Here is a 14,008-nt window from a genome sequence, read left to right on the forward strand (position 1 = left end):
CTTAGGTCTTTTTCAACCTTAATGATTCTATGATTTTTGGATTGGTGAAATGGCAATATATCCCAATAGAAATGAGCTTTACATGTGCTGAGAAGGTCAGCAAGCACCCTAGGTGACAAAATGCATCCACCTGCACTGAGCCTGCTCTGTGGCAACCTTGCTGTTTCCCAAGGCAGGGAGCGAAGGCCTAAGGTGAGCACAGCAGGTCCCCAAATGCACAGGGAGATGAACCAACAGTTATGTTGACATGTGTCTCTGGTACTTAGTGTGCTTTTGACAGGGAACCTGTGTTGTGCCTGTCAGGGGGGCTTGTTGCTCTGCAGGAGAGGCCATGGACAGAGGGAAAGCACAAGCTACTACTGGGGAAGAGTGCACAGCAGCCACATCTCCTGCTATTTAAGCAGTTTAATTGCTTAAACTTCACAGAGGTTGTTCCTCCCACCTGAATTCCCAAATAAAAACACCACCATTCAATGACTAAGCCCAAGCTATAGAAATTCATGAGGTAAAACAGGAGAAAAGAAAGATATTAACTGTTACAGTGGGGGAAAATCACAGCCTTGGATGGAAGGCAATTTTCATCCTGCCGTGTTTGTGTGACAGCAAAGCGCGTGATGCTGTGACATTCAAGAGAAGATATAGCGCTGTTCCTCAAATACAGAAACAAACACATCTGTCGTTTTACTGAATTTATTAAAGAAATTAGTGTGGTGACCTTTCTCCCTAATGAAATTTCTGTTAAATGGCTCACTTCAGTAGAAATGTTACTTGGTGAGTAAGCCCAGCACTGCCCTGCAGCCTGAAAGGCAGGGTAAAACCTCACGCCGGGTTGAGGAGTGCTGCTCAGCATTACAGAGCCATCCCTGCTCTGCCCAGGTCCATGGGGTTGGCTCACACAGTGAGGGGAGGCTGCATCAAACAGAGGAGGGCATGGCTGGCTGCAGGCTGTCAGATACAGACTACTGGGCATCTTCAAACCCCACTGTAAGAAAGGGAGCACTCTGTCAACTCCTCAATAAAGATGAAAGATGGATGAGAGCTTTTGTGTGTGCACAATCAGCTAAATATCTTGTTTATCTTATTTTTTTGTTATTAAGGCACAGAAAGAGAGAAGGAAAAACATGTGCAGAGATTGTTTTCAGGGGTTGGTTTTACAGCAGCGTTGTGATGAGTCAACATTGTGCGCTCAGTGTCTTTGGATCAGCTCCCACGCATAGCATAACGCAGGTAAAGGGCAACTCTGCTACTTCCAGTTTCTTCTGATAGATGTTGTTTCAACCCAGCTATTACAGATATTTGAGTGCCTCAGCCACAGACATACCCTAACGCCACGGGGATGCTGTGCACCTGACTGGTCTTTGCAGGTTTGGCCCTTGGTAGAAGGGGACAGTAGTACTTCCCCAGCATGCAGGAAGGGAGGTCACAACAATACATGGCTGGCTGTAAAGTGCTTGAATACCACAGCAGCGCTATTTTTTATAGCTGAACAGAAAAGCTTTTGATGCAAGGAGAAAAATCAATACTTCAGGAAGAGGTTTGGAAGGCTTAAGTGGGACATTGAAGGAATTTGCGCTGGGAGTGATTGCCATCTCCTGATATCTTCTGAAGGGACCTTTTGCCCTCATCTGCCACAGCAGCTCAGATGAATAAAAGAGTATGGTACCATTGTGGTGGGATTATTAAAGCAAATAAGCTTTTCTTGAATTCCTCTTCCTCAGATGAGTGTTTGAGAAAAGGAGTTGCAGCTGGGTGCACAAGCAACCAGATGGAGAAAGTTTTGCTGGTGAAAAGGCAGAGACTGAGCTGTAGCCAGGTGGATTTGATTGCAAGATTACATGAAGGAGCTGCAGTGAAAGGTTTAATCATTGCCTTAGGAAAGATAAGTAAAATCTGGGCTGGTGTCCATCACCTGGAGAACACTCTACTCTCTTACTGTAGAAGGCTTTGCTCTGAGGCAATGTCCCTTCAGCAGCTCAGCATGGGCAGAAGCTGCTGGGAATGCAGAAAAGCAGCTATTAATCCTCCTTGGCTGCTCACTAGTAAGTGCATCTTATTGCTGGATGGTCATTGAGTAGGCATTATCCAGGAGCGGCATGGCTGTTGCTGAAAATAGAGCATGTGGGAGTGAGGCTGTGTGAAGGCATCTGTCCCTTGTGCATGGTCAGTCCATGTGGGAGCTGCTGGGGACAGCTGGGCCCTGGGGAAGGATCATGACCAGGCTTCTATTTGTTCCCTGTCTCTCTACGTGTGCTCTATCTCTCACATCATAGGGGTATACTCTTTGGGATTTTTTATTTTTTAGTGTAATTAGAAAGTATTTCTGCTTGGTTCTCCAAAAAAGACCTGCTTAAATCAGCATGGTTTTTTGGAAGTGCATTATGCTGCCTTGGAAGTCTTGCTCACAAACAAATGTTACTTTCTTTTTCTTCTGTGAAATGTTCAGTTGTGTTCATCCTTCCCTTGGAAGTGTTACCACGGTCTGAGCTGTTGTGTGAGGTGCCAAGTACAAAGAATGAAACACGTATGACATTTTTCATTAATAAGTCAATTTATTGTCACACCCTGTCTCTGAATGAAGATAATTATTATGTGAAGGTCATTGTTGTGGTATATTTCTGTGTTCTCTGGATACAAACCCTTGTTAACAGTTGACTCAAAGTAAGTAGAGAAAAAAAATGTGATATATTTGTAGTAATTGATTATTTTCCTTTTTAAATTACTTCTCTCTGTCATTTTCATTTTATATACTTGGTGTAGGTTGAGCACCAAAGCCAAAAGTAATGTTTACAACAAGATTCACATCAATCTGTTTTATAAAATGACACCATGAATAATTAAAGTGTTTTTGTGTTGTTTGCTTTTTTGAAGCAGGATGGTAAAATAAAAGCAAGCCATATGACTGCAGTGTCACTGGAGCAAGCTGTGTATGTGAACTTCACTTTGGCAGAATATGTTCTGTATTTAAAATCTCTGCCTCTGTGTAATCTGATGAGTCCCCGAAGAACTACCTCTTGCAGTTGGAGTGAATTGCACTCCCACCAGAGTCAAATACATCCAGGCAAATTGGGTTATGAGATGGAGATAAATGGGCCCAGGGAGCATTTAATTGGAGGAGGGATGATAGTCATGTCCTTCAGCTGAGTACAAATGCTGTCTCCTACAAAAGTGAGAGGTATGGAAGGAAGTTTCAGTTGGGAACGTTGTCTGCTTTCTTTAAGATGCTGTGTTCTACCTCTAATGGGATGAATCACAGACCTCGAGGTTCATCTAGAATGACTCTTTAGTTTTTAAGAAAATTGGTTTCAGCAAACGTTAATCGCTTTATAGCAATTTTGAAATAAAAGGAGCAATTTAACCTTGTGTTTTCAGACAGTCTTCTCAAAATGGTATCGTTCATTTAATCTGTCCCCAAGGTATAAAATGCATGATTAAGGCCAACTGAGAGTGGTGAGCATACCTTAAGCTTCAACACCTTTTCTTGCAGTGCTATTTTTAGAGCATCAGAATCTGAAAATGGAGGATGGAGGCAGCTGAATTTCTTTTGCTTGCTTGCAGTGCTACGGTGACTGGTGCGCTCCAAACTATGCACTGTGTGGATAGCAAAGCCTGGATAGAACAGCAGGGATTGTGATTCTCATAAATGGGGGATGATGCATGCAGCGCCCCAAAACAAGCAAAGAAACCCAAGGTATTTTTGATCTCCAAACTCCTTGTTTCAGGCCTGGAAAGGTGAGCAAGAATATGGTTTAATAGGAAACAAAAACCTAAAAGCAAGTATTTTATACCTGTTACTGAGATGCCTGTGTTATGGATGCAGTGGGTCATTAGGAAAAAAATGCAAATTAGAAAGTAAATGAATTAGAAGAACAGATGGATTTGAAGTTGTATCTCCAGTGAGAAGGCTTGAAATAGCCTATGAAATACTGGGGAATATGGGTAGAGGAAAAGATGTTTCAAGGGAAATAGGGCCAGAGTGGAAGGAGGGGGGAATCAGCAGCTGTGTTACAGAAAGGAGCATTCCGTATCTTTGTAAGGAGGGGATGAATGACCGCTTCAGACAGAAACATGAATCAGTCAGACTTAATGTCATCAACATCACTCCTGCTGTCATCACAGGTCACTAAGGGTCTTGAACTTTAGTTGTCTCTTTGGTCAGTGCTTGTATATTTTCAGATAATACTGATGTTTTAAACCTATGAATAGCAAGTGAAGGTGAAAAGTCTGCCATCTTGGCTGGGAATGAGTTAGGGTGGACCTAAATGTGCATTAGTGGGAAGCAGTTCATAGCAGAGACTGATCGTGTACCTTGCTTGAAGAGAACTGGCACTTGTTTGTTTACTTGGCTGTCTAAAAATAAGACTGAAAGTACAGCAGGATGAAAGTGCTTTTTCCATAAGCTCACCTCTGCGCAGGCAAAGCTGCTTCACTGGGTGAGCTGTCCCATGTCTGGTGGGAGCTACTGATCTGAAGAAAGGGAGGGCACTGTTCTCACTGAAGTCTTTTTATTCTGAGATTTATCCATTAACGAATGTCTATCAATCAAAATGAAACCAGGATCTCCAAAAGAACAGGATTATTATTACTCTTCTGAAACTGTTTTGCTCCTGGGAGTGAGGAAAATTAACTCCAAAAATAGCTCTTCATAGAACATTACTTATGGGCTTGGGTGCTTATAACTACATTTTGTCCTTTGAGATAAAGGTTGTGGCTACTGCTATTTGCTCGGTATTCTGCAGAATGAATCATGTTTCCTCCCTTGGGACTCATTAAGAATGCAAAGCACTTCTGAGACTTATTGTGCTGCCTTGGAGTCCTTTAAAAGCCTTAGGAAGAGAAAATGAAATGTATTATGGATAATCCTTGGGAAAAAAAAAGATCAATTTCTCTAACATGTTAAACTGTAGGAATTGTTATATATATTCCTACCGACCTCCCCCAGGAAACATATGTAAATTGGAGCCTAAGTATTCTGTTTTTACAGAAATGTTTCCAGTTTTTGTGGCTATGGAGAAATGTTTGAGAAATGATCAGCCTCAGATGAGTCCAGAAATTTGGTTTCTTGAACAGGAAGCCAACAAGGTGATCAGTTCAGCATGTGAGTGTAAGTGGGCCCTTACAGCTGCCTCCTGGTAGTGGTTTTGGAGACAGTATGTTGACAGCCCTGTATGTTACTGGTGAGATGGACAACCAAGATCCCATTTGGCTGTGGAAGGTCCTAAGCTAAGAAAGGATGGGTCCAGGCTGCCTATGTAAAAACACAGGTGCTTTTTGTCTTGTTTGGATTGTTAAGTTGTCATGACAGTAAAAGCTCTTGGGAGGATGGTTCTGTCAGTGTCTTGTCTGATCCAAAATTGGCTCAACCCTTCCTGTAACTTAGTAAAACACCATGAGGAACCCAACTCACCTGTTAAAATAAATCCACTACACGTTTGGACAGGCATGAAGTAGGAAGACAACTTGTCAGCGTGGAAGTGGAGACAGGGAGCTCCCCGCATCTGGAAGTCAGGGCATGGAAGTTCAGCTCTGTTCTATTGCAAGGCAAGAAGATCAGAGTCTTGGCGGATTCTGGCATTATTGTACACAAAGGATTCAGTATGGGGATCTTAGCCTGTGCTTTCCAGATAACAAGACACTGAAGTTTTGCTGCAGTGGGCAAATGTATCTATCTTTACTAGACGCTGTATTGATAGACGTATTGATCAGCTTTTCTTTCCTGTGACCACCTTTTGATCCTCACATGCTGGTCCTTAAACAAATCTCAGGTGACTTCCTGAGTTTGGCAAGCTGCTGATCAGATTGATCTCCCGAATGGTCTCGAGTAGCTCCATTTTACATTTCATGATGCATCAGCTCTAATACTGATTGGGATGAAACTCATAAAAACGGACCGTTTATCTGAGAAGGGCTGCTTCTGAAAATGAAAAATGAAGTGTTTAAGTTTCAGGTAGGTATTTTGTCCACAGAGCTGGCTCAAGCGGTGTTGTTAAGAGATGTTGATTGATGGAGATGTATAACACAGCAGTACTGGAGGAAGGCACACAGCTACCCTGAGTTTAGGCTGTGTGGAGACCCAAGGGCTGGAAAGATGCTTCTGTCTTCTGAAGATCCACACAGTAGGCACAAGAAGCAAGAACAAAACAAAACAGCCCAGAGCTGTAGCTAAGCTTTGGTAACAATTTTTAGTCAGGAATGTGTGAGACAAGTCATATGCAGCCAATAGGGTTCTAGCTCTCTCCATTTAACAGTTCTTTAGTTTTTCCAGTTTTGTCATGCACCAGTGAGTGCATAAATACACTGTGTGTGTAGATCATGACTAGACCTGGTCTTTTGAAGCCCTGCTACTGTAAGCAAAACCCAAACAGCAATCTCTGTAATACAGAACCTAGAAGCAGAAAGGAGAAACAAATACGGCTTATGTGGATCATAATGAGTTCGATATGTAAACTTGTTTTTTTGTTTGTTTCCATCTGTCCAGATCTTCTTCTGCATGTTCTCACACAGCACTGAGCCCAAGGGCATGAGCAGATGTTCAAGGTGGTGAGATTTAAGAGCTCTTAATGAAGATTTCTGCCCCAACAGATCAGGCAGAGCAGCTGCTTGCAAGTACTCAAAGATGTCAAGGTCAAGGGGTATTGTACTTGTCTAGGTAGAACAACAGGTGCATCTTTGGGGGAAAAAATGTATGAACTGGCAACTGTGGGATTTGGTGAATAAGTCAGTGTGATTCTTGGCCGTGTGGTGTAATTCAAACAACAAAATTACTTCTGTTTTAACTTTCCTAGTCAAATTTGTGATGTTAACTCCTTGGTGTCCCTCCCTGTTAGTTAAAGGACTGAAGAACAAAGCCTCTGCTGGCCTTTTGAGAGCTCTATTACTAACCAAAACCTCTGGTGGATGAGAGAGAACAACAACAGTGTCAATGACCCTGTGTCACTTCTTGGGTGTGTGGTATGTTGAGCTGCCCCATAATCCATGAAAGAAGGAATTGAAACTCCATATTTACCAGACTGAATGAAACATCTTGTTTGAAACTGGAAGTGAAATAATCTGCTTAATATTATGTTAATTCACATCATTGCTTTAAAAACAAATGAAGAAAATAACAATAATTTTGTTCTGCTCCTTTTGCTCCTACAGCTTAAAGTTGTAACTGCAAGGAAAACACAGCTGTGGAAAGGCATGACAGTATGTTATGTTACTGTTTTATAGGGAACTTTATTTGTGGCTCGTGGAGAGAGAGGCTGGCAGGAGGATTGTGGGCGCGCTGGATATAGTGCTCACTGGGAGGGAGGCTGCACTCCTACACAAGGGCTGCATCTTTGGTTCACTCACATTAGACATTGTTCTCTTGTCAGTTGGGCATGTGTTACAGCAACTGACTGCTGTGGAAGTGTGGGAAGAGTGATATTTGCCTTCCATGTGACACTTTGGGTTTGATGATGGAGAATAAGGTACCTGCAAATCATAACTGCAAATCATAACTGTTCATAACAGAACCATAACTGCTTCTGGGGATCTTAGTCTCAAGAACCGATGCTTTTGGAAAGCTCTGCTTAGGAACTGAAACTGTAAGGAACTTAGAAATATTCATTTTTGTTCCCTTTCAGTAGGGCACGAACTAAAGTGTGGTTTGTGAGGGAGAGCACAGACATCTTCACTGGTGAGCAAGTGCTTTGTCTTTGCATGGTAAATTTTACTCATGCCTGGCCTACCTCAAGAACAGGTGACCGAGCACTCTGATGGATGGAAGCTTGAACATCAGAACTCTCCATTACCTGAAAAACTACAAACGCAGCTTTCACTTGGCTGCAGTGCTGCCACAAATTGACTTCTCTAAAGGGTGATATCACTGGCTTCAGCACCAAGTGAACCAGGTCAACTTCAATATTGTAGAAAACCTTTATTTTTTAGAAGTACAGCAGATATCCTAACACTGTGATTCCTCCTAACAAGCCATATTTAATCTAGTAAAATAATCTGTGTTTTCCTGTGTAACAGGGAAACTGTATAAGCTGTGTAACAATCCTTGTCTTTCTCACTGCCATACATAGCTGCCTAGTAAACAAGGGAGAAATTGATAGTAAAATTAGGTAGTGGTCCCAGAAAGAGGCGAATGATGCTTGGCCATTAACTGATTGAATAGCTAGGGCTTGTCTGTCCTTAAAATGCCACAGACTGATAAATGCAAGCTGTGGCCAAAAGACGTGCTCATATAGCCTTTTCGCTTTAATTAAAATTGATGAAGACATAAATAATTAAGCTGCACTCAGTCTGCATAGGCAAGGCAAAATAGTTATATTAGTGCTCAGGGAAGCTTGCTATGCTAGGCAGTTGGCTGCTTCCCTTCAGATGATACGCTCTGTCAATGGCAGTTATGGGCTGTGTCTGAAGCTTTGAAGAGAGATCCATCACCTGTGACTTCAAAAATGATTTAGTCTGTTGGAAACTGTTTGTTGCATCAGAGGCCTCAAGTGTGCATACATGAACACTGTCAAGAATGGGAAATTAAGAAAGAGTTTAAGGAGAAGAAAAGCATGTATGAATGCTATGATTTCAAGCTGCTTTTCTAGATGTCAAAGATGTCAATCTAACAAGTAAGCAGCGTGGTATTCATTCAGTGGAGGAGGTTAAAATTGATACTAAAACATATGTTAGAAGTCAACTATTAATCGCTTAATGCTTAGTAATCAATTGCCACCCACTTCCATAGTTTGGTAATGTCTCATTTTAACTTGCTCGCAATATAAACTTCCAAAGACAAATTAAAGAAACATCAATTCTGTGCGTGCTCCCTCTTCTGTGAGGGAAGAGATGGATCCAAAATATAAATGTATGTATGCAGATCTTTGTAGACTGGTTATTATTTGTACAAGTTTTTTTGAAAGTATAGGTATTTGACCTTTCCAGGTTCAGACCTAGCTGAATTTGTAATTCATCTTCACGTATTGAAAAGGACAGACAAAATGTTTTCTTCCTCTAGAGGTAATGTTGGCTGTAATTTGAAGAAATTATGCAAAGGGCAAAATGTGCAGTCATACGGTATTAGATTGTGTCATACAATATTGGACTCGAGAAGCTTTATGAATACCTTCTCAAGTGCTATCAGAAATCATCATTTAAACCCTTGCTTAGCCTTCACATGTGTATTAAGACCCCTGTTTTGATTAAATAAAAATAGTTACAAGCAATATGCAAGAGAATTCTTGTAGGTACCAAAACCAGGTTTTAGTTGAACTAAATTTGCTTTATTCATGGACTCTTTTTCCTTCCTTGTTTTCCTGCAGTTTGCATGTAATTGCTACTTAGTAAAGGGAGACCCTGAAAAGTGAGCAAACTCTGTCTTGAAGTCCAGTTTGAAGGAAAAAAAAGAAAAAAAAAATGAGGTGCTGAGGCTTGTAGCTCTCTAGAGCACTCTGATAAGTTAGTGGGCTAGTTCTTGCAAGATAGTTCTATAGGCTTCTGTTGCTTAAAGAAGGAAGAAAGACTGCTTCTGAACTGACTGTGGCAACTTTGGTCAGAAAGGGACAATTTCTATTACAAAGAGAGGATTTTGTAGATGATAAGGTTGCTCAGGTCTGCGATAATTGTGTCTTTGCTATTTGTATTCAGTGGCAAAAGTGTGATTCATCTGTCTTGAACGTGTTGCTTTCACAATTGACTATAGTCTGTCCAGAAAACTAAATTGGATTTATACGCATAATTTCCAGGCAGACTGTGGTAGGTAAGCTGATCCCTGTCTCCCTCCTCTCTTAGCAGTAGGTTAGTGTAGTGCAAGATGAGATTTTTCTCCTAGAGACTTGAATCACTGGTATACCAGCTTCCTCTGTGAAATCTGTGCAATAGTCAGGCATCTCAGCTGTGGCTTGAGGCAGTTGCATAGACTCTGCAGCCTTTCCCTTAATTGAGGACTCAGTGGGCTGAGGTGGAGGGGTAGGAAGGGATGTCACAGATTATATCAAGTTGTCCCTGGTTATGTCAGAGTCTTGGAGAGGGGAAACCAAGTTAGGTTGTCAAAAAAATGTGCAACAGAAAGTCACAGCCCTAAGAGAGAATGATGTGGGTAAAACCAAGTGTCATGGTTGGTGTATGAATAAACAGAGAAGTCTATGATTTGTAACAGTGGTTTCTGTAGTAGTGGGGAAGAATAAGGAGGTGGAACTGTTCTGGAAGCCATGACAAAAGCAAGAAAACAGGAGGCTTCTGAAACTAATTGACATGAGTATCATGTTGACTCGGGTCAGAAAGTGGTAACAGGCATATTTTGATATGCATTAATTACAGAAGCTGAAATGAAACTGCTTAATTACCAGTTCATGTGTGCAAAGTAATGGCTCAGAGCCAATGGCCATTTCTGGTGGACGTAAGTGAAAGCACATTTCTCAGAAATTGAGTAATTGGCTGATATTAACCTTTCAAGCTGGCCTGGAATCAGCAGTGTCCATCGAGGAACCTAAAAGTAAGCCTATCATTGTGAGGAGATGGCATTTTTTTTTAACCTCCAGACTTTCTTATATAGGAAACATGTAATTAATGGCTAAAGAAATGGAAGGAGACAGCAAAAATCAGTTTAATAATGTGATTTTATTTCTTACATGTTTTCTGTCTTATTTCAGTTTGCTAACCCGTGTTACTTGGAAACAGGGAAAAAACCACCAAACTATAATTTTGCTATTTAAAAGTAGAGGTGGGCAAAGGAAATAACAGGTACCATACCAACATTTTGGCTCTTGGCTAGCAGTCAAATTCCTACTTTGCTCACTCCTCTCCAAAGCTGGATGTGTGGAGAGAGCAGGAACGGGGAAGAGGAAAAAGCTTGTGGGCTGAGATAAAGGCAGGGAGGTTGTTTTGCCTGCAACAGTAATTGGTAGGCCGACTCTAATTGGGGAAAACTGGCTTAATTTGTTGCCAACTAAAATAAAAATGCAACTGCTAATTTGGGTGGTGGGAAACAAAAAGATAAATGCTGAAATAATACCTTTCCTTCCCCGCTTTCCCAAGTTCATCTTCGTTCTTGTCTGCTTGGTTACTTGTGGGGAAGTAACCAAGCAGTATGGTGGGAGCTATGGTCAGCATACAGTGGCTTCTCTCTGCCACTCCTGCCTTCTCCACAGCATGCAGTTCTTTAGGAAAACCCATCTGCGCTGGCATTGTCTCCTCTATGGGCTGTGGCATGGGTATCTATCTGCTCTTACGGTGGGAGCTCCCTTTTATCCTCCTCTGGCCTTGGTTTTCCATCTGCTTCTTGTTCATTTTATTTCCTGATCTTCTCTCCATCAGGCATTGCTTCTTTTCCTGAAATACATTTTCCCAGCAGTGCCACCAGGCTGGCTGATGTGCTCAGCTGTGCCCTGCTGTGGGCATACAAGAGATGACTGGCACTGGCTATATTCAGCACAGGGCAAACCCTCAGCCTCTTTTCACACAGCTGCTTCTCCAGGCTGCCAGTGCTTTGCCTCCTACAGCCAATACAAACACTCAATTAGATGCTGTTTGGGATAAATTCTATTTTCTGCTTCATTCAGTTCATGCAAGTGGCTCAGATATAGCATAGGTATGAGAAAGGTGCATTATAATGTTATTTACCTCACTGAAGGGAATGGAAATAACTTCTGTCTCAGCTTGCCTTTGTAATCTGCAGGAAACGGCGTACAATTTTCTTCCCAAGTTTAAAGCATACATCTAGCACTACAGCTTCTGATTGACTTTTATTACTGTCTTAATAACAAACCATGGTTATTTTTGTCTTCTCAAGGAAATATATTTGAAGTTAAACTGCTGAGGGAAAAGTCAAGTCTGGAGGTGAGATTTGTGTTTCTCCAGAGTAAGAAGAACTTACTGAACAGAAGTGCAAAATATTTTGATACTGACAAAGGTAACAGATTTTATGTACTCTGTGATCAGTTTGGTGGAAGACTTTTCTGAGTTACACAAACAATTTGAAACGCCACAGCCATGTGCTCAGATGAGTGAGAAACCGGGGGGGGGGGGGGGGTGATAGGAGTGTCTGAGGAGTTTTCAGAGCCCTGACGCTCTCACACTGGGTGCATGGAGGTACTGGTGACTGGTGTCACAAGTGGAACTGGCAAATGTTGGACAGAGCCAGCCAGCCACGCAGCCAGTTCAAACCACAGGGAACTGCATACTGTGCAACTGTTCCTCAAGTCAAGTAAGCAGGACAGGAGACTGTCTTGGCTCAATAGGAAGCTCTGCCTGGAACAAGGGCAGAAAAAGAAAATATATGACCTCTGGGAGCAATGTTCGCAGGATATCGCTTCACAGGGACAGTACAGAGCTGCAGTTTGTGTCTGCAGGCCGAAAATGGGAAAAGTCAAAGCCCAACTTGAGTTGACAGTGACCACTGTGGTGTCAGACAACAAAAATGGCTTTTTCAAGTAATATCAACAGCAAGAAGAGATCAAAGGAAAATATTAGAATGATATTTGGGGTAGATTGTCACTTAATAACTAAGGAGGAGGAAAAGGCAGAGGCTCTTATTGCCTTTTTGCCTCAGTATTTAACAATGGTGATGGATGTTGGGCTACCCTGACCTCAGCATTGGAGGACTGCAACTGCGGGAACAGAGACTTCCCATCTATGATCTCTGAAATTGTGAGGGACCAGTTATATTGGCTCTACGTTCCTAAGTCCACAGGGCCAGACATGATTCATCCCAGGGAACTGAAGGAATTAGCAGATGTTACAGCTGGACTCCTGTCAATAATTTAACTGAGTTCCTGGGAATCTCAGGAGGTTCCTGCTAACTGGAATCTAACCAATGTTATATCCATCTACAAAAAAGAGCATGAGAGAAGACCTAGGGAACTACCAACTTACTAGTTTAACATCAGTCCCTGGAAAAGTTATGGAAAAGATTGTCCTGGGGGATGCTGAAAGGGATATTTAAAGAACAAATCTATTATCAGGCATAGTTGATGTGAGTTCATGAATGGAAAGTCTTGCTTTAGTAATTTGATCTCCAGCCAAGAAGCGAGTGACCTTGTGATAGAAGAAGAGAAGGCAGCTGATAAAATCATGCTGGATATCACCAAGGTCTTTGATACAGCCCTTTGTGGCATCTTTCATGGACAAACTGTCCAACTGTGAGATCGAAAGGTTCACTTGAGGCAATGTGATGAACTGGCTGGATGGTAGAGTTCAAAGGGTTGTAGTAAATGGGGTTACCACTGGCTGGTGGTCACTCACTAGCAGTGTTCCCCAGACTTTAGTTCTAGGGCCCATTTTCTGTTCGATGTCTTCATCAGTGATCTGGGTGTAGGATTGAAGTGCATCTTTAATGTTGGCTGATGATACTAAACTAAGAGGCTCTGTTAACTCCCTGGGGGAACAAGAGGCTTTCCAAAGGGATCTAGATAAGTTGGAGAACTGGGCAGTTAGCAACAGCATGAAGTTCATTAAAGTTCATTTCTTGACCAATAGACCCGTATTTGAGGACTTCTATTGCAATTTACAGCTATGGAGTATAGATTTTGCTTGGAGCTTGTGCTATGAGGTCTGGCTGCATCTTTTCTATCTATCCTATATCTCTCCATTATTATGTTGCTAATGTTTTTATGATTTTTAATGTAGGCTTGATATATTCAATGGTAAATTCAGAGAACGTGTACTTTTTAAAAATAAATTAAAGTTGCCCTTTCTCCAGTGCCATTTCTGAACTTGACCCAAGGAAGGCATTAAAACTGTTAATCACTTAAAAGCGCAGACAGCTCTATGCTTAGTATCCATTGAAGAAAGTACTGTTTTACATCCTCTATAAATATTTAATTACCAAAGAAAATAGGATGCTACTATTATGGTACAAGTGACTTCCTGCCTCTCGTTACAAAAAAGGAGCCTCAGTTTGAAACTTTATCTATTTTAACAATATAAAATATGCTTATTTCTAGGTTACAATAAAATAACTAAATTTGAGTCTTCAAAAGGTACCTTATGAATTTCTATGAGTCAGAATGCTATTTTTGTTTGTAATGGTCATTTGCTACTTGAAGCA

The 14,008-nt window shown here is 41.6% G+C and overlaps 1 protein-coding gene across 6 annotated transcripts in view; it reads left to right on the forward strand.

Annotated features, from left to right (window-relative positions):
- Positions 1–6,475: 6,475 nt before the first annotated feature.
- Positions 6,476–14,008, forward strand: part of TMPRSS7 (transmembrane protease, serine 7) — a 37,237-nt gene continuing 29,704 nt past the window's right edge. For 2 of the 6 annotated variants that reach the window (XM_001233290.7, XM_004938293.4), the window contains exons 1-2: positions 6,684–10,704; positions 11,753–11,872. The gene's annotated coding sequence lies outside the window, so the exon portion shown is untranslated. Of the gene's footprint in view, positions 6,622–6,683; positions 10,705–11,752; positions 11,873–14,008 lie in introns of those variants that run through there. The other 4 variants (XM_040667175.1, XM_040667156.1, XM_040667166.2 and 1 more) reach the window with 4 other exon arrangements.

The sequence above is a fragment of the Gallus gallus genome, chromosome 1 (assembly GCF_016699485.2).
Source record: "Gallus gallus isolate bGalGal1 chromosome 1, bGalGal1.mat.broiler.GRCg7b, whole genome shotgun sequence".
In the NCBI taxonomy this organism is placed as follows: Eukaryota; Metazoa; Chordata; class Aves; order Galliformes; family Phasianidae; genus Gallus; species Gallus gallus.